Consider the following 20,077-nt stretch of genomic DNA (forward strand, 5'->3'; position numbering starts at 1 on the left):
GGACCACAAAACCAATCATAAGTCGCACAGGTATATTTGTAGCAATAGCCAACAATACATTGTATGGGTCAAAAATATCGATTTTTCTTTTATGCCAAAAATCATTAGGATATTAAGTAATGATCATGTTCCATGAAGATTTATTTTTGTGAATGGATATGCATTGCTAAGGACTTTATTTGGACAACTTTTAAGGTTTTTTTCTCAATATTTTGATTTTTTTTTTTTTTTTTTTTGGATTTTCAAATAGTTGTATCTTGGCCAAATATTGTCCTTTCTAACAAATAACAAAATAACAACCATCAATGGAAAGCTTATTTATTTAGCTTTCAGATGATGTATAAATCTCAATTTAAAAAAATTGACCCTTATGACTGGTTTTGTGGTCCAGGGTCACACACATTGCCAAATAATTGGAAAATTGCCTGAAATTGCTCTGAAATAGTTTTCCAAAGAACTTCACTGAACATTATCACTATATATTGACTTAAAGGTGCAATATGTAAAAAAAAAAGGCCAGTGTTATATATTTTGTTCACTTCAGTACTTACAATATCCCAAATGTTTCTAACTATTTGTAAATCGTAAGAAAATTGCAATTTTAACCAAGGCTTCGGTACGAGTGAGGAGTCGCCTGTCAGTTGCGTCATACCCACGTTATCCTCGGTTTCCGGTTTTAGAAACCATGGAAACACCAAAGACGCTTTAATATATTACATGTTTTAATAGACAATGGAACAACTGTTTTGATATATTTATAGACAGAAAACTAATTATTGTTATTTAGCTCAACAAGTTTAGTCTTATTGTTTAAATCTAATTTTCTTGATTTTTTTTTTTTTTTTTTTTTTTTTTTTTTGCGAGTACCACGCTTTACCATGCCTCAGAGAAAACCACTATTTTGTGAAGTAGCTAACATAGCATAATCAGATGCAGCTTTATTTTTAGTAACAGTAATACAGCATTTTCTCCATCATACATTTTAAAATTAATTGCATGCCATTTATCAACACAAGCCATCCTGCATTTAATTTGATATTCTAAAATCGATCTAGCTTACTGCAGTGTGCAACAAGTGTCTCATAACAGCCACTGAGGGAACGCACAGAGTAACGTTATAACATAATTTTCAACACACTCAAATGTATCTAGTATGATAAACAGCGCTGTGTTACCTCATACTCATGACCAGAAAAGTGGAAGCGGCGCAGACGACTGTGGCATAATAAAAGTTCTGCTGCTCGCAGCGTGTGTTGCGCAATCGCTCCAGCAGTCTCGTTCAGCTCCCACAACACTCAGTCCTGCTCTGCTTCATACTACAGTAATGTTCATAATTGCATCCATGAACATGATTTCGTCCCAAGTCCTATCCCGATTATTTTCCACCGGCTGTGAGGTGAAGACTACATGTCCCAAGATTCCACGCTCAAACTTGGTGTCATCAAGCTACGCCTTTGTTTTGAATAGGCCTGTAGCAAACTCTAGCGAACAGAAAATCATACATATTGCACCTTTAATGTCTTTATGCACCCACAACATTGAAGAAGCCATGCTATAGCTAAAGTATCTCCAGGCTTTTCATGAAAATGCAGTGAGAATGAGAATGCCAGGGGGTCTGTAGAAAAATAAATAAATGAATGCTTTTGTTTTAAATACATTATTAAAATGAATAAAATAAAAACATAATACAAATGTTGATTTAAATAACTAACTTAATAAAAAAGTGATTAAAATAAACAAATAAAAATGTCTAACAGTAGCCTAGTATATGGTGATAAGAAAACTACTGTCTGTTAACATTGATAGTTTTGATATGTTGTTATATGTCAGAAGCACAGGCAGCCAGTGATAGAGATGAGAAGATGGAGATGAGAGAGTTAACGGGACTTTGAGGAAACGGGGCGGGTTCATTCACTCGTGTTGGGTTTCACAGACACACACACACACACACAAACACACAGCACACATGACTCTCAAATGGCCGCTGCTTCATACGGGGTTCTGTCTCAACTCTTACTAAAACACATCTGAAGGCTCTGAATGACACGTTTATTGCTCTATTGTTGAGCGGACGGGGAAGTTTACTGCAGCATCGTCCTCGCAGCAAACTGCGCGGCAGGAGTTGAGGCGGTCAGCGGCAGCGGGGGCGGAGTCAACAGGTTCAGGTATTTATTCAAGGTCTTCATTTACTCTCTCACTTTTACTAAACAACTGCTGAGGATAACACATGCTAGAGATGTTTTCTTTAGGGACCAAATAGAAACTATGACACTGCGAGATAAGTTTTGCACGAACAGTCCAGATAGTGCTGATGAATAATATGGCCAGCGTCTCAAAGTCTATTGAACTACACCTATACATCATTTTTGGGCATTGTTTGCCGCTAATAATTGCGGTCTAGGTAGGCAGCTCTATAGGTTTTCACAATCATTGTGTATCATAACTTTGAGATTATTTTATTAGGCTACTTTAAAATGTTTTTAGTTGTTGTACTGTCTTAGTTGTAAAGTGAACAAGCGTCTCATCATTTCACTGTTGCGCTGAAATAGTCTACGTACGAAATACGCTTTTGACAGACAGGCTGTATTCGCGAATGTTTAGAACCTAAAAATTTGCGATATTTTTAATATGTTTAATAAGCTCAGTTTATCAAAACTTATATTTACCCATGCTATTTTCCATTTATTTTTTCCTTTCAGATTTTTAATCGCTGTAAGTATGATAAGTTACTAAACAAACTGGTAGTATTTTCATTTGTCATGGAACTGAATGATTGTCCTGCTGATTTCCATATTACATGAAGCCTACATAGTCAACTCAAAATACATGGTACTTTGTAGCTAGTAAATTAAATGAATACAGGATATTTCTGTCATTTTTAATTAATTAAATAATTAATTGGTTGGTTAGTTACAGTGGTAACTAACTAGATCCCACATTTAAAAAAAGAGCAATGACCACAATACATGCCCTTTCAAGGCGGTCATTTCATATGAATTTGTAGTTAATTATTCATAAGGAAACATGCAATTTTTATGATTTAAAAAAAAAAAAAAAAAAAAAAAAATCTAAGCATGAAGCTATCTCCATTCCTAAACCTAACCATCAGTGGATAACTAATTAGATTGTACATTTTATACAAATTAGCCACTAATTTGCCAAGAAAAAAAAATTGCCATGAGAGAGTGGTGAGTTTTTCCTTGATTGATTCTTAAATGTTTAAATTTGGTCCTCCCAAACATTTGGTCCTCCCAAACATATGTTTACATCATTGACGGCAATTGTGTAATTGGCAAATTTTTAGTGAAGATCTATAATTCCATAATCCAGTAGATCTGCCAGTCAGAGAAGTTGCTGTTACCATGCGATCATGAATTATGATATATCGAAATATGTCCAGTACAAAAGGCTGCTGAAAAAGTAACAGCTTAGATATCTCATAACCATAACGTATCAAATGATAAGACAATCTCAGCAAGTCTGGCAAGCTGAAGATAGGAATTTGTCTTCATATGAAGATGGACATGATACACTGTAAAAAATATTTTAATGATTTGTTATCACAACATTTTTTCTTTTGCCAAATTAACTTAAATTCATGTGGTTCAGATAACATAATATTTTGAGTTTCTGTTGTTCGCCTTAATTGTATAATTTCTATGAACTCAAAATTTTAAGGCAATCAGGTAACTTACTTTTTTAAGTTAAACCAACAATTCTTTTTTTACAGCATAGACTGTGATGGACAGCGTTACTCTGCTTGCTTCCAGTTCCTTTACACACACCACGTAAACCTAAAATAGTCATTCAAAAAGTTTGAAAAGGTTGAAGCGAATTACAAGGGTGTTCGCAGTGGGCTGTTTACATTAATCTTGCGTCATAAAAGCATTCTGAGCCGAGGTGCAAGTATATTTAACCACTTACATGACTCAGCCGAACGCACGAGCGCTCTCCAGCAGTCTTTTTCATGAGCATTTGAGTGTGTGGTTAAAAACTAGCCTAGAGCGGCCATCTGCTGTTAAAACTAAACTCAGAATCGATTCGAGAGAGAAAATATCAGGATCAATCCAGATTCATTGTATCGCGAATTGAGAATCGAGAATCGAATGTATTGTCTCAGCCCTATCTGTTACCTTGTATATAATTAAATCAAGGTCACTCTTCTCACACTAGCCTGTTCATTGCTGTCAAGAGGGTGTTTGAGTTCAGACCTATCATATTTACACTTTAAACATTGCCTCGTTTCAGATAACTCTTGTATGTGCTGGTTGTTTTGGCCATGATTTCAATGTCAAACAGCTGTTATGTATTGTGTGTTGATATGCAACACTAATGCAAGCAATGTTTAATACAATACACAGGCAACGGGAAACACATCCCTGTTTTGTATAGCGGCTATAATATTTCACTGTTTGTGTTCTGTTGTTTGACGTTCCAACATGACGCACATTCAGCTCTTTCTTCATCTCCTTGATGAGCATAGGCCACTTGTTCTTCATCCACTTCTCTAACCAATGAGTAAGACCAGTGTCAGCATGGGATGGAAAAAGCATTCTGGCATTAAGAACATGATAGTGACTCAACATCTCCTGGCAACTGACATTTAATTAGTATTTCAATTGCTCTGTTTTCGAAATTTTATTTCAGTTGTTTTTGCATGGTGTATGGACCAGATTGTTTTGCAAATGAAATCAGACATGCATCTGGTATGGTTGACTGTAACGTGATAGAGCTTCTACTATTGTAGAATATAGAATATAATTGCTTAATTTTGGACCTGATATACCTCATTATAGCTCTTAGAATGGACCTATTATATCACATAGCCACATTGTTCAAAAGAGCTTTTCTTTGCTTTTTGACCTTGTTGATTGATACAGTATATTACATTATGTTGAGTATGTTTGTGGAGAGCTTTGTTTACTGTAACAAAACTATAAACATGTTCATAGCTAGCTACTTGAATAATAACACACCTGTTTTAATGACACTGATGCAGTGACACAATAAGTTCTAAGTTCTAATAAATGTTGTTCTTCTGAACCGTCTTTTCATCAAAGGATTCTGAAAAAGAATGTACAGTGTATATATATATATATATATATACAGGCGCAGATTAACGCACAGGCTTGCCTAGGCTGCAGCCTAGGGGCCCCATGTGTGCAGGGGCCCTGAATTGGCCATGCTATTTTTTTTTATTATTTTAAATTTACTTCAGCGCAAACAAAAAAAGACCCTCATTTGCCCATAAGAAAATAAATAAGCAGGCGATTGGATAGATGTGACATTTGGGTCAAATCTGTTCAATCAGCTGCTGATCAAATCATGTCAATCATTTTCATTTACGTACTGCTATTGCTAGATGGCATTGCGGCAAAATGTCTGAAAGAAATTGCGATAGTAGAGCACAAAAAAATGAAAAATACAAAGGTTAAAAGAACAATGTGAACAAGATATACTGAAAAAAATCCCAAAATTGGCTTGATACTTCAAGGCATTGGATACATCAAGACAGAAGTGGCGACGTCACGCAGTTCGTGAGGGAGAGATCGCTAACTGCAGGAAATCCAAACATTCGCCTATGGTTCATCGACCTCAAATAGGGCTTATCACTTGAAACATGTAAGTAGTAGCAACTTTACAAGTCCGCTAATGTTAGCCTAGTCCTAGATAAATGTGCGCTGCATGACATGGAGGCGCCGGTGAGATCACTTAAAATACTCCGTCATTTTGGTCATACAGATAAGAGTAATACAAACTGTAAAGGGTCTACTTTTATTTCTGTAAACTCATCCAAACATCATCTATAACAGGTGCTGAACACTTTGTAGTGTGTACTGCAGTGTAAGTGCTGACTGGTGAGGGTCTTCTCTGACACACATGGAGTCTTTAACTGCTGTGCACCTGATGTGAGCTTCAGTGGAAGGTAAAACCGGTTGAAAGGTTCACTTTATCACTAGATCCCACACACTCCACACAGAACACAAGTCTGTGCTGATGAGTGAAAGGATTTAACATAACCCACTGGAATCACCTGACTCTAAGGCATTTATAAATGTTTATCCACTTCAAAACAAATAAATTACTCTTCTTAAAAATAGTGCTTTAGCATACCTGCATGTTTGTGCTTTTGAACACAGACCAGCTTACAACTTCATCAATAAATCATATACTGATCAATTACTAATGGTTTGTTCATCATTTGTTCATGATTAACAATTGTTTATTGAGATAATGACACTAAAACAAATTTGACATAAATACTTCAATGATTTATAAGTGATAAATAATGTATCAACTAATAACTTATCAACCATCTACTAATGATCTGTTTGATTTATTTCATGATTTACACATTTTTAAAGATAATTACACATTTGTAAATAGTTAGCATACCACTTATTAATCATTTTCATTTATGAATGTATAGTCATGTTTTGTAAATGATTCCTTTCATCATTAACTAATAAATTATAAATGACTTATAACTGAATTAATAAAACATTCATAAATGTTAGTATACCACTTATTAATCATTAATGAATATATAGTCATGTTTTGTAAATGATTTCTTCATCATTAACTAATTATTTATAAATGACTTACAACTGAACATTATTATAAAGTGTTAAAATATAAACTTGTTGATTCAACAGTGATCCAGATAATGTTTAGCTAGTAAATGGCTATTCAGAATAACATAATACCTTGCTACTCTTATTATTTCAGCAGTGTATTGTATGTATATTGTGCGCAGTAAGCAAATTTTCTGTATGCATGGAATGCATGTCCTACTAATAGAATGATCACCTATTTGCCAAAACAAGAGAGCATACTAAGGAATATTGTATCTTACAACGCAGTGTGCTCAGTTTGACGAACATGCAAACGATGCGGATGCGCAAATTTTTGCAAGATGGGTGTTCAAATTGTGTGGTAAAAGCTGGTAATGCTATAGTGATTTTACTGCCTAAAGCCATGATGCAGCATCCAGTGCCTCTAGAGAGCATGAGAGTGTGGGAAAAGATGGAGAGATGGAGAAAAGGCGGGAATAGGAGCAGGGACTGGGAAGTTAAATCCTTGTGATGCCTGGAGTGGATGAAGGCACAGACGGCTCTGTGCGAATTACTCTGTAAATGCCAAGGTTCTTTACCTTCAACACACACATACACACACACACACACACACACACACACACACACACACACACACACACAGTGATATGGTTAAGTCTTGACTTCACTTATTTTAATACACCATCGTTTTATCTTTTTACTTCCTTTGATGGTATTAGATAATCTCTATGTGTCAAACGAGACGAATCCCTGTGCTCATGAGAGCAAGAAAGAACCCTGTGCTCATGAGAGAGAGTTAGCGAGAGGTAAAGAATAGATAGGTGTTGAGAAAGACAGAGAGAACAGTTAGATCAGTGAGGTAGGAGAACACTTCCACTCTATAAAATGCTGAGTTGTTTTTTTCTACCCAAACCAGGGGTGTTATAGTGCACAAAAACTATAACCATAAAAAAAGTCGATAATTGAAATAAAATGTATTTTAAAAAAAATATATTTTATTTCAGCTAGGTGCCTAAGGCTACATTTCTCATTTTTTATTTAGTTTAAATTATGCTGTGTAAATTGCTTTTAAATATATAGATTTAACTTTTTTTTTTAATAAATACTTTTAAGTATTAAAGGATTAGTTCACTTTCAAATGAAAATTAGCCCAAGCTTTACTCACCCTCAAGGCATCTTAGGTGTATATGACTTTCTTTCTGATGAACACAATCAGAGATATATTAATAAATATCCTGACGCATCCAAGCTTTATAATCGCAGTGAGTGAGACCAACGAGTATGAAGCGCAAGAATATTTACTTGTCCATATTTAACAAGTTATAAAGTAAAATATCTACCTTCCACCAGACCGCCTTCCGTATTCAACTTACAAAAAAAAAATGGAACTGGCGTTGCATCAGTTAAGCTTTTTCTGTAAGTTGAATAGGAAAGGCGTAGGACATAGCATAAGCGTTTTGAACTGCGAGAGGTGTTACACTTTCTTCCTAAGTTGAATACAGAAGGCGGTCTGGCGGAAGCTAGATATTTTACTTCATAACTTGTTAAATATGGATATTTTTTTTCACAAACGCATCGCTTCGCTTCAGAAGGGCTTTATTAACCACCCAGAGCCGTGTGGAGTATGTTTATGATGGAAGGATGTGGACGGAGACACTTTTATCTCTTCTCCATCATCTTGAATATTTTTTTCACTGAACTCTTTGCAGTGCATTCTGGGATTGCAATGAACATGCAGTGCTGCCCTGAGCTGTCTTAGAATGCATACATAATGTTGCTGCCCACATTTTGAAACACTCTTTGCACAACGATGATGTCTTAAAGTACTTGGAAGCTCATTACGTATTGAAACAGAGCTGGTGTATATGCATAAGACAATTACTCATATGGATTTTTAATCATAGGTGTTTCCCACATAATATTTATTGGACCTAAAGGAAAAAGTGGCTCTGGAAAACAGTCAAAACTTATATAATAGGGTGGAGTAGAAAGCACATGAAAATGGGGAGAAGGAAAGGGAAAGTAATAGTTTTCGACATTCAGATACAGCTCTGGAGATGTGGACTATGTTACTGGGTCAGTCACTTAATCATGCAGTAAGGAATGTGCAGTGTGGAACATATAGACTGTGACCCTGCCCGAAATCATGCACTTGATGTGATTTTATGTGCATAAGCCTATGCAATGTGATCTAATTAGTTTTCATAAATATCCGTATGTAAAGTGTGGTTCTAGCGCACATACATTTTTTTCATGTTCGGTTACACACTGATACACAACTTATTGACAACTTAAAACATACTTTTTATGACTTTAGAAGCTTACAAATGTTTTGGAATCCTTTGAGATTAGTTTGCATTTATGACATGATTTTATACATTGTATTCAACTGCAGAGTTTTTCAAATAGAAATTATACCAGTTCATGCATTTCTTGGTAATCGAACCCATGTCTTTGGTGTTGCTAGCGTTATACTGTACTTTGAAACAATTCAAATAATGAATTATTATAAATTAGTGGTTCAGTGGTACTGATGCCTCACAGAAAGAAGGTCCCCGGTTCCAGTGCCATAAACACCATAGACATTAAAGGCTACACGTTCCCCAAAATTATTAAAAAGAATGTTTAAGGACTGATTAACATAAGACGAACATGAAAAAAAAAAAGAATTGTTGGTTTAACTTGAAAAAGTAAGTTACCTCGTTGCCTTAACATTTTGAGCTCATTGAAATTAAAAATTTGAGTTAATACAATGAAGGTGACTGGATTAATCAACAGAAACTCAAAAGATTGTGTTATCTGAACCACATTAATTATTGAAGTTGATTTGACAAAAGAAAAAATGTTGTGATAAATCATGAAAATAATTTTTTTTTACCGCGTGCATGACGCTTCAGTTACACACTCATGAGTGTGAGTAAGATGTAAGTAGCTAAACATTTAATATTTGCTAACTGTTTTACATTAGAAAACTGATAGTAATATCCAGATGCAGTATTTGACTTTTTCGTCAAATTTTGCCATTTTGAATTTAATATAGCCTATAATTTACGTGATTCATGTAATTCATAACTAACAGAGTTGTTTTCAACATATTAGGCATAAGATTAAGAGTGTATTGCATGCTCAAAGTGAAGTGTGCATATTTGCAGAGTTACTTCACAATAAAATAATTAGTTCTTCTTTCATTTTCTTTATTCTCTTAAATCCTTTTATATTCATTAATTATTTAATTCCTTTAAAGGTGCAATGTATACATTTTTGTGGCATCTAGCGGTGAGGTTGCGAACTGCAACCAATGGCGCTCACCCTTCCCTTTTGGAGAAGCTACGGTGGCCGTCTGACCGACACAAGAAAAATGTCGTCTAAAACAGTAGAAAGTAGCCTGTGTGAAACAATGAGATTTCTTCTTACTTCTAACAAAGAATGGTCTCTGCTTCTAATAAACCAGATGACTACTACTACTACTACTACTTTGTGCGTATTCAACGTAGTGACGATGCAAGCTGCCTCTAAAAACACGAACTATTTAGAAGAACAACACACATAGTGACTAAACGTGCTCTGTAGAGCAGTTTGTCCATTTAGGGCTGCTGTAGAAACATGCCGGCGACTTAACATGTAAGGGGACCCGTGGTATATGTAGATAGAAATAGCCCATTCTAGGGTAATAAAAACATAACAGTTCATTATGTAAGGTCTTTATACACCACTCAAAACATAGTTATGTATATTATATTGCATTTCTGTCAATAGATCCTCCCAAATTTTACACATTGCACCTTTAAATAAAAGCCCATACATTACTACTAGTCATGTTTATTTGGTTCCATCATAGTACAGTATTGCACTAAAATATACGGAAATTATCACCAATATCGGTGCAGAGCAATACAATAAAACACTCAAACAGCATGGTAACATCATATACACTGTAATTAACTAGCAGACCGTAAACTGCAGACAAGCTCTCAGGTTACATTACGATGTAATTACATGTCACACAGCCCTGGGCGCTCTACTATAAAAAGAAAGCCAAGCCTGTCCTTTCCCTAATTGAACCTGATAACATTTTCAGAGAAAAGAGGCCTTATTGTGATCAGCAGAATTCCCCTCTCCCTCCCCTTGCTGCCAGTATCAGTTTCTCCAGTGCTATCTCCAGAGCTTAGACCCTCACCAGATACACATGGAGCTGAGAGTGCCAAGGAAAACCCAGGCCCTAAAACCCATCTACCCTGCTGTGCCTTAGACTCTCTCTCTCTCTCTCTCTCTCTCTCTCTTGGTCTAATATTATCCCATCAGCCTGTGAGAGCTTGCCCTGACATAATCTCAGCAGGCCTGTCAGCTCTATAATCTGGCTATAAGTAATGATTGGTGGTGTATTTATGTTCCCCAGGCAGTTGTTAGTGGTTGATGGTGGGTAGGAGCAAATAGTCTCACATACCCAGAGTTTTGACTATCGACATAAAGTCTGGTCCACTTTACAGCTTATTCTAGTCAAAAACTGCCCTATTAAGCAAGAAGCGACTGTCGGACAGCCATGTAAAGTGGCCAACCACAGTTTGGTTTGTTTTTTCTTAATGTTTAGGGCCGGGCAAAGAAAAAATACAATTCTGCTTTTGGCTGTTTAGTTAACTTGATACTAATATGCCTCAATAAAAAGTTTTGATTCAAAGATGTATCATCCTAAAGGTTATTTTAATATTACCATTGTTACCATTTAAGCTCTGTTTTTTCCCCAGTGGATATAACCTGTGCAGCCACAGTCCTGGAAGTTTCTTAATGTTAGCCAATCAGATTAATGCTTTCCAATTTTAAAAAATGCCCATGGGAAACACATGCCTGTGGCAACATTTCTGAAAATGGTATTATGTTTGATCTTGCACATTTTGCAACACTTTCATAGTGAAATGTACAGTGAGAAGTGCTAAAAACACATTCCATTTTCTCCAAAACAGATGTTTCATTATGTTTGTTGTATCTACTGCGGCAGATCAGAAATTAAATGTATTGTGAGTGGTGCTAAAAGGTTAATGCTCTATGCCGTTTGAAAATAATACTTTCGACACTAAACCTACCCTAAAACTAACTGATAGTGTTTACAAAATCAAAGGTGAGAAAAAAATAAATAATCTAAAGTAACCATACCATTTTAGACTGCTTCTACAAGTCTTTGAGCTCTTTCATTGTTACTTGTTTTTCATGGGACTTGTACTCAAGTGCTTTGCATCATAAGTGCAATGCTGTATCAGGTGAACTACATAGCAAGTTTACTACATCCAGAGCCAATCCTTCCTATACGCAAACTACGCAAACTATGCAAACTACCACCAGGGGCCCCCCTTGCTCATCAATATATAAAATAAACATGACGGTAATTTACCATAATGTGAATATTTCTTTATAACATGCAAATAGATGTGTGGTGTCTACTAAACATTTGCGGAGTCATGCCAAGAACGAAGAAATTATGTATTTTTATAACATTTAATTTCTTATTTAGTCTTGACAATGCAATAAATTAAAAAGAAAGTCATAAACCAATAACTCCAGTCAGGTCTCCACCGTGTTTCGTTAGAAATGCCCCATGATGAAATGTAACTTTCAGCTTGTGTTGGTATAACCTAACCTAACCTAACCCTAACCTTAACCCGATAATCAAAACATTCTTATGCATGGTTTAATGTGTATAAGAAATAAACATTCCTGTTCAGTATTACAAGATGTGACTCAGGTACTTTTAAAACAATGCCCATTAGTCTAAAAGTAGCTAATTTAGAGAATTATTGATGTATTTTCGTATGTTTACCTAAGCCTTAAAAAATGCTGGGTTGTTTCAACCCAGATTTGGGTCAAAATAGACCGAAATCTGGACAAACCTAAATGTTGGGTTAAAAATTTAATTTAAAAAAATGTAACCCAGTGGATGGGTTTGTCCATATTTGACCCAAATTTGGGCTGAAACAACCATGCCTTTTTTATTTATCATGCTGTAATTTCATTAGTGAATCACGCATTTAGAAAGCCAATTCAGCTGTGTGTTATAGTTTTTCTGACGTCTAGATGGGGCCAGAGCATTACTATTAAAAAAGCATTTATTTAGCTGTCAACAAAAATTTGGTTTTAATTTTAATTAATTGTTTTTACTGCCAATTTTTAATAGGTTTCCCTTTACATATTTATATATGTTTTTCATAACTTGCAGTTTGTTTCTTTGATGTTTTCAATTCCATTGCCCTATAGAAAACTGGCAGTGCACCTTGCATACTGAAAACCATTGTAATTATTACTTAAGTTTATGGAAATTTTGGGGTTTTTAAGAATGCACTGACAGGGTCCACTTCACAAAGTTTTGCTTAGGGCCCCCAGAAGTATAGGATCAGCAATGACTACATCGGAAAAGCCATACATGTAGCTGGTTATGTCATGCAAATGTCAAAATGAATAAGTGTTCTGAAGTTATAACAGTGTTGTGCAAGAAACTTGTGAAACTGGTGTGAATAAGTCTTATATTTTTAATAATATACCCCTGTGAACATAATTTGTGTGGAAAAGAGTAAAAGTTATTGGCGTTTTTTTTGAGTTTTGCCAAAATGTAGGTTAAGGCACACTTTTACAGTGAGCCTATGTTAAACTTTTAAATGTTTTCATAAATATATGAAATGTTGATGAGAAGTACTTTGAAACAATGAAAAAGTGAAAAACTTTTTTAAAATGAACATTCTTCGGTCAGGACAATGATAGTAATGTTTCTTTTAATGGCACATATGTATATTCTTCAGTTTAATATATTTTAATCTATGTGAATTATTTGATCTGCAGGTGGTTATAAGAGGAGTGATAATGTTGCATAATAATTTTCATGAAATACAATAAAATGAACATTAACATTAAGGACATTCGAGTGATCATCTCATGAAAGTATTGCTGTTTTCAATAGCAGGTAAGGTAAAGTTTGACATCCCACTCGTTTTGTTCCATATCTGAAGGCTCAGTAAGTGTTTCAGGTCTTAAGATCACCCCACACTCCAAATCATCTCTCTGTCTGTTTCCCTCTGTTTTCTTTTTCCATTGCACTGCTCCATTTTCTGTTTTCCTATGTCTTTCTCTCTTCTTTAGCTCCTTTCCTGTCTCGCGCTCTTCGCTCAGCACTCTGGGACATGCTGTTGATATTTCATTTGGAGTGGAGCCGTGCAGTACAGCACAACTGTAACATTAACTCTTTCCTGCCCTCTCTGGCCTCCCTCTGTCTAACACAACGCTCAAAACCACCACAACTCTCACAGCTTTTACTATTCCACACCAATTAGGGGTTTTCTTTCCTGTCAATTTGGTGCTAATTTGCCACACAGTCTCTATAAAACAGCCTCCAGGATGGTGAAGCTTTTGACTGTTTCCCCCTTTCTTTTTTTTTTTTTTTGGGTTTCTTTTCTGTTGCTTGCACTGCTGAATTCCAGCGTGCTCCACATGCCTAGTTTTGGTCACGGAGGGAGCATGGCTTCATTCTTGCGGTCAGTCGTGTGGTGTTCTGCAATGGGATGGGCAGGCGTACAGAGTCACACTCGGTCAAAAACACATGGGTGCTCTTGGGTTTGTCGAACAGTGAAGCCTGGACAACTGCTGCCCACTTAAGAGGTCATGTGGATGTGTTGTTGCACTGAGGCTCGTGGTTGGGTTGAACTTTTTAAGACCTACTGTTACAGGAAAGCTTTGGGTTAAGTACAAATTAAGGAGTTAGTTGACTCAAAAATGAAAATTCTTTCATCATCAACTTACCCTCATGTCGTTCTAAAACCATAAGACTTTCGTTCATCTTCGAAACACAAGTGAAGCTATTTTTATTATTCTTTCATCATTTGCATACTTCAAAAAGTACACAAAAGACATAAAAGTAATCCATATGAATCACTTTAAATGATGGAGAGATTTAATTGAGACTTTTATTCACATATAAATATCGATTGATGCACATAGCACATCAAATATGGTAAATGGAAGCTCAAACTTGTACAGTGCACGAAAAGCCATACAGGTTTAGAACAAGGGTGAATAAATGATGATAATTTTCATTCTTGTGTGAACTATCACCTTAAGCTTTTTTTTTTTTTTTTTGATATTATCTGTAGAATATTGTTGATTACCACTGAAAATATTTTGAATTTGTCATTAAGTTGTCAAAAAAAAAAAAAAAGTACAGGAAGGAACTTACAATGGATGCAAATGAGTCACGTTTACGGTATACATTTTAGGACATCCTCAAACCTCAGTCATACAACGAAAATGCGTCATGTCTCAGACTAAAAGGATTCAGTCACTGGACAAAATGGCATCGCGCTGAAAGGCTTCAGGTCTCAGGAAAAACAACATCAGGTGTCAGGTCTTGTACAATTTGGCATCGGACAAAACAGCCTCAGACTAAAAGGCATCAGACGAAATGGACTCGGACAAAACAACCTCTGACAAAAAGGCATCAGACATAAAAGCATCAGATGAAACGGACTTAGAAAGAAGCGAATTGCCCCGCCTCAATGTGACGTCACATGCACGCAGTTTTCTAACTGTTAAATGTTACACTAAGTTGTACAAAACATATCGAATTATTTTGTAAATTTGTATTATTCACTAGTTTTATTTGTATGTTATGTATAAAAGGTTAGCTAAATAACACATTGCAACTAGCTTGCATTGCAAACTATTGTGAACACTTATGAAAATTAACCATGGTTTTATTATATTAAAAGTGTGGTAACTATGATTTTTTTTTGTCAGATTGATACTATTTGTATAACAATAATTTTACTATAAATACCATAATCTATAGTGTAACAAAACCATGGTTAATTTGTGGTTACCATGGTTAACTACAATAACCATGTTTTTTGTTTTATTTGTAGTAAAACCATGGTTAATTTTCATAAGGGAAGTAAAAAATCTTTCGAGCTAGTAGACTGCGTTGTTATAACCACAGCTGCTTTGTGTACAGAGGTTACCAAGGAAACGGCTTTATTTCTGCTGTTCCAGCGCCACCTACTGTCAGAGAGTCAATTACATTTTAATTCAGATAACTGCTGTTTTTCTGCAGACCAATGTGAAAATCATCATGTTCTTTTCTGTATATAACCTAACCAGTGTAACCAAGCTGTAAGAATAAAATATCATCATGTAGCCTATAGCTTACAGTACCTTTGCCCCCCCCCCAATATATATATATATATGTATATCTCATAACAATAACATAAAGAACATTGCTAAGGGATTACATAAATAGCCTACATTAATACCATCAATAGATAGATTCTACATAATTAATATGCACGCACATACACCTTACATCAATTTGGGTATAGTTACAGATAAATATAAAAAGGGGGGAGAAAGAAAAAGATAACTGAAGGATGGCATTATGATGGGATAAAACCCAATAGAAAGTTATACAAACAAACAAACAAACAAAAAAACGCCTTTTATTCTGATGCCGTTTTGTCTGAGTCCGTTTTATCCGATGCCTTTTCGTCTGAAGATTCTGAGGTAGTTTCGTCTGATGCCTAATTGTACGAGACCTGACACCTGATGTTGTTTTTCCTGAGACCTGAAGCCTTTCAGTCTGAGGCACAATGCCGTTTTGTCCGATGACAGAAGCCTTTTAGTCTGAGGCATGACGTCTTTTCGTTGTATGACTGAGGTTTGAAGATGTCTTAAAATGTACACCGTACACTTTAAAATACTCAAAATAACTAACCTTGTCTGTGTAAAGTTGGAGTTCTTTTTTACTTCAATGACATTTTACATAAGTATCTTTTAGATGATTCAACAAGAATACTAATAAGGGGCCTTTTGCATAGAAAAAAACAGCACCCATTGCATCAGTAATGCAGAACCAGAAGTTCATCTATAAAAAAGATCTTTAAAAAAGATGATTTTGTCATAGTTATTATGCTCAGTTTTGGTTCCCTTTTCTCTCGGTATGTTTAGTCACCTGTTTTTTTGTGTTCCTTTGTTCTTCTTTTCCACTTACTAATCAGTTGTCATGGACATGCATTTAACAATCACACCTGTCTGTATTTAGTTCATTATTATTGTGTATTTAAGTTACTCTGTTTCTCATATTCATTGTCCGGTATTGTTTGTAATCCTCTTGTTGGATTACCTGAGCATGCTTCATAAACACAGCTTTTATTTTGATATCATTTATCTTCTTCAACGTGACAGATTTAACTTAAATAATTCAGTGTTTACTGAAAAATTAGTATATGTGGTTTTACAAAAATGTTTCTTTCATAAATATATTGCGTTGTTTTACATTTTTGCTTTTAAATCCTACATTTCTTTATATTTCCAAAGCATGAGTGAAGATATGTTCATGTTGCATTCGCATTCTGTTTGAAGCTGGTAATCCTCCAACCCAGGCTTATTGGGAAAAACTTTACCTTTGGCGACATTTCTGCAAAAATTTGTATTACTTTGCTTCTTGCATGTTTTGTGACAATTTCAAAATGAAATGTAAGTGGCAATAAAAGCAAATGTGATGCGATCTGGGAAAACCCGTCGGATGTCACGATGGAACGTTTTCAGTAAAGTCAAAAAATAGGTCGAATGTCATTTTTTTTTTTTTTTGTCAAAATTGGGTTTTCATTATATTATCATTCTATAACATCTTGTCTATCATCTCTGAAAATATCTTGGCAAGGCTGTCTTTTTCTAATGTTATAGAACACACCCAGCAGAGGTAAAAAAAAACAAAAAAAACAAAACGGCCATAGCTTTCCCTTTCTTAACACTACAAAGACAGTTCACCTATCGAAATAAACCACATTACATGTACAATAAAGGTGTATTAATGCAAATTTCCCGCCAGTCCTTTATAAACTATGCCACGCAAAGATTTTTTTTTCTAATACAACGTTATCGTGAGAGCACAAGAGCACAAGAGAACAACGGAGCTATAATGAACCCACATGTTCTAATTATGTGTTTATGAAGGTAGGAACACACCAAGCCGACGGTCGGCTGTCGGGCAGTTTTTGTTCGTTGGCCGACTAAGTTTTCTCAGTGTGTTCCGCACCGTTGGCTGAAGTTGGTCCTCGTCAGCTTTTTTCCGGCCGATTCCACATGTTGAATCGCCGTTGGAGCTCGTCAGGCCATCTGATCATTCTGATTGGCTGTTCAGCTACTGCCACCTGCTGGTACGGAAAGGCATTTCATCTTACGCAGGCGCAGAACGGACATGCTACTTGGCCGTCGGCTGTCGAGCGTCGGTTTGGTGTGTCAGGGCAACTTTGGACCCAGACGCTGCCGAGGTGAGCCAACCCCGCAGTCTGCTTTCGTCGCCACTAGTGCGTCGGCTTGGTATGTTCCTGCCTTTAGAGGTTGAATTTAAATCAAATACTGCCAAACTGACCATACTACTTCTGAATAGGATGTCTACTTCATAAAATATATGAAAATATGGAAATGTATGGTTCAGATCACTCAAATAAACGGAGGCGCCCTTAAATGGTCAGATATGGAGCTTGGGTGTCATCTAGTGAAAAGGTTTGGTACTGCGCCCAAAAAAAAAAATCTTACTGAAAGCTCATTTTTGAAATATTTCAACCTAAAATTTGGAATGTTGACATTTTTGGCTTTTATTTTCTTGCAGTTTAAGAGTAAAACATGCTTTGTAATATATTATTATAAAATATAAACAATTATATTTTTACATTTTCATAAACTTAAACTTCTATAACTTATTTCACTTTCATAATTTATTTCACTTCTACAATAATCTGACAAGTGTCTTCTTTATAACAAGACCAACCTTAGGTCTATATTCCATAGCATTCTTGAATTACAACCATTTATGTTTGGATAGTGCATTTTCATGTGTGTGAAAAAAGGGGGTGACTACGGAGCTCCGGACATGACATGCAGGTAAAAAAATAGTAGGCTAAATGCGCATATCATGCGCATGATTTATAAATCGAGGGAACGAAATAGTACATCGTGTGCACGATTTAGTAAATTGAGCTAATGAATTAGTAAATCGTGCGTACGATTTTGTAAATCGAGGGAACGAATTAGTAAATCGTGCGCACGATTTAATTTTTTTTCTTGCATGTCATGTACTGGGCTCCGTAGGTTATTTAAACCTGTTTTTCTCAAAATTCCGTTCCTGAAAATTAGAGCGCTCAGCCGACTTCAGATAACCATAACTTTGGTTACAGACAAGCTATGAAAGAAGTAAAAATAGGGCTCGGATCCAGCTTTCATATGGTATTGAAACCTGTAATAGGTAAAATTTCACCATACGATGGGTTTTCGCAGATCACATCACAAATCCAAAACAGAATGTGAATCAGGCAATGTTTTATTACATTGGTTATTGTTCGTATCATGCCAGTTTGGAAATGAAATATCTAGTGAGTGCTCTATCATTTTAAAAATAATATAGCATTTACACCACACCCTTCTCTAAACCTAAGAAACTGCCATTTTGGCTTGCTTCTACAAGTCACTGAGCACTTTGCATCACAAGTGCAATACTCTACCAGGTGAGCTACAGAGCAAGTTTACCACACCCGAAAAGCTACATGGAGAACCACATGAAAATAAATCTCTGTTAATCATTAATCTGCCCCTGTAATCATAATTTTGCAATCTGTGTGAAAAGGAATAAAAGTTGGTGTTTTGCCAATAGTGTTGCTGCTGGCAACTACAGTGAAGTATATAGAAACGTTTTTGGATATTTGCAGAAATTAAGGTAGAGGCTAGTTTGTTTGTTTTTTTTTAATGAGAATTTTTTGAAATCCTCAGGTCCCATCTACTGTGATTACACAGAAAAGTGTGACCAGTACAGTTCCTTTAAGAATAGCCCTGTATTTAAGCAGATGTTCAGAAAGCGAACAGCAAGGCCCATTTTTCCATAGAGTCGCTCAAGGCAACAACCAGATACGTTCATGGCCCGTAGTACATTATTATGCATATTACATGGCTATTTGCCAAACAAATAAATAAATGTACACGAAATATTGATTTTAATTAATTTTTTTTCTTATGTGAGACAAAAGAGAGCACAGAGTGATGCGACAAACATGAAACTAGCACAGTTAGTAGGAAATCAGTTACTTGGGACAACGATCAGTTATACAGTTTAGCAGTTATTATACACATATATTTTACTGCAGAATGCCACCATTCACCAATCTTAACGACCTATTCCACATTAAAAAAGTTGTTTATATAGCATTCATTTGCCAACACTGGTAGCATCAAAAGTAAAATATGATAATTCATTATTGCATTATTTATGCATGGCCTGTCAGTGTTTATTTTGTGGTAATGACCAGCTGACTGTACATTTTACTTTTCATATTTTTCATTGTTGTTTGAAGGTTTTGAAGTACTAATTTCCATTTGCATTTCAGCATATGGCCTGTTTTTTATGGTCTATGCAAATGAAACCATAATATGATGCCAATTATCAGTCAACATTAATCAGATGTGTTCAGGAAAGATGCATGTAA

The 20,077-nt window shown here is 35.5% G+C and overlaps 1 protein-coding gene across 2 annotated transcripts in view; it reads left to right on the forward strand.

Annotated features, from left to right (window-relative positions):
* The first annotated feature begins 1,938 nt into the window (after positions 1–1,938).
* Positions 1,939–20,077, forward strand: part of raraa (retinoic acid receptor, alpha a) — a 190,705-nt gene continuing 172,566 nt past the window's right edge. The window contains exon 1 of one of the 2 annotated variants that reach the window (XM_051914971.1): positions 1,939–2,165. The gene's annotated coding sequence lies outside the window, so the exon portion shown is untranslated. Of the gene's footprint in view, positions 2,166–5,846; positions 5,927–20,077 lie in introns of those variants that run through there. The other variant, XM_051914972.1, reaches the window with a different exon arrangement.

Source organism: Ctenopharyngodon idella, chromosome 12, assembly GCF_019924925.1.
Source record: "Ctenopharyngodon idella isolate HZGC_01 chromosome 12, HZGC01, whole genome shotgun sequence".
NCBI lineage: Eukaryota > Metazoa > Chordata > Actinopteri > Cypriniformes > Xenocyprididae > Ctenopharyngodon > Ctenopharyngodon idella.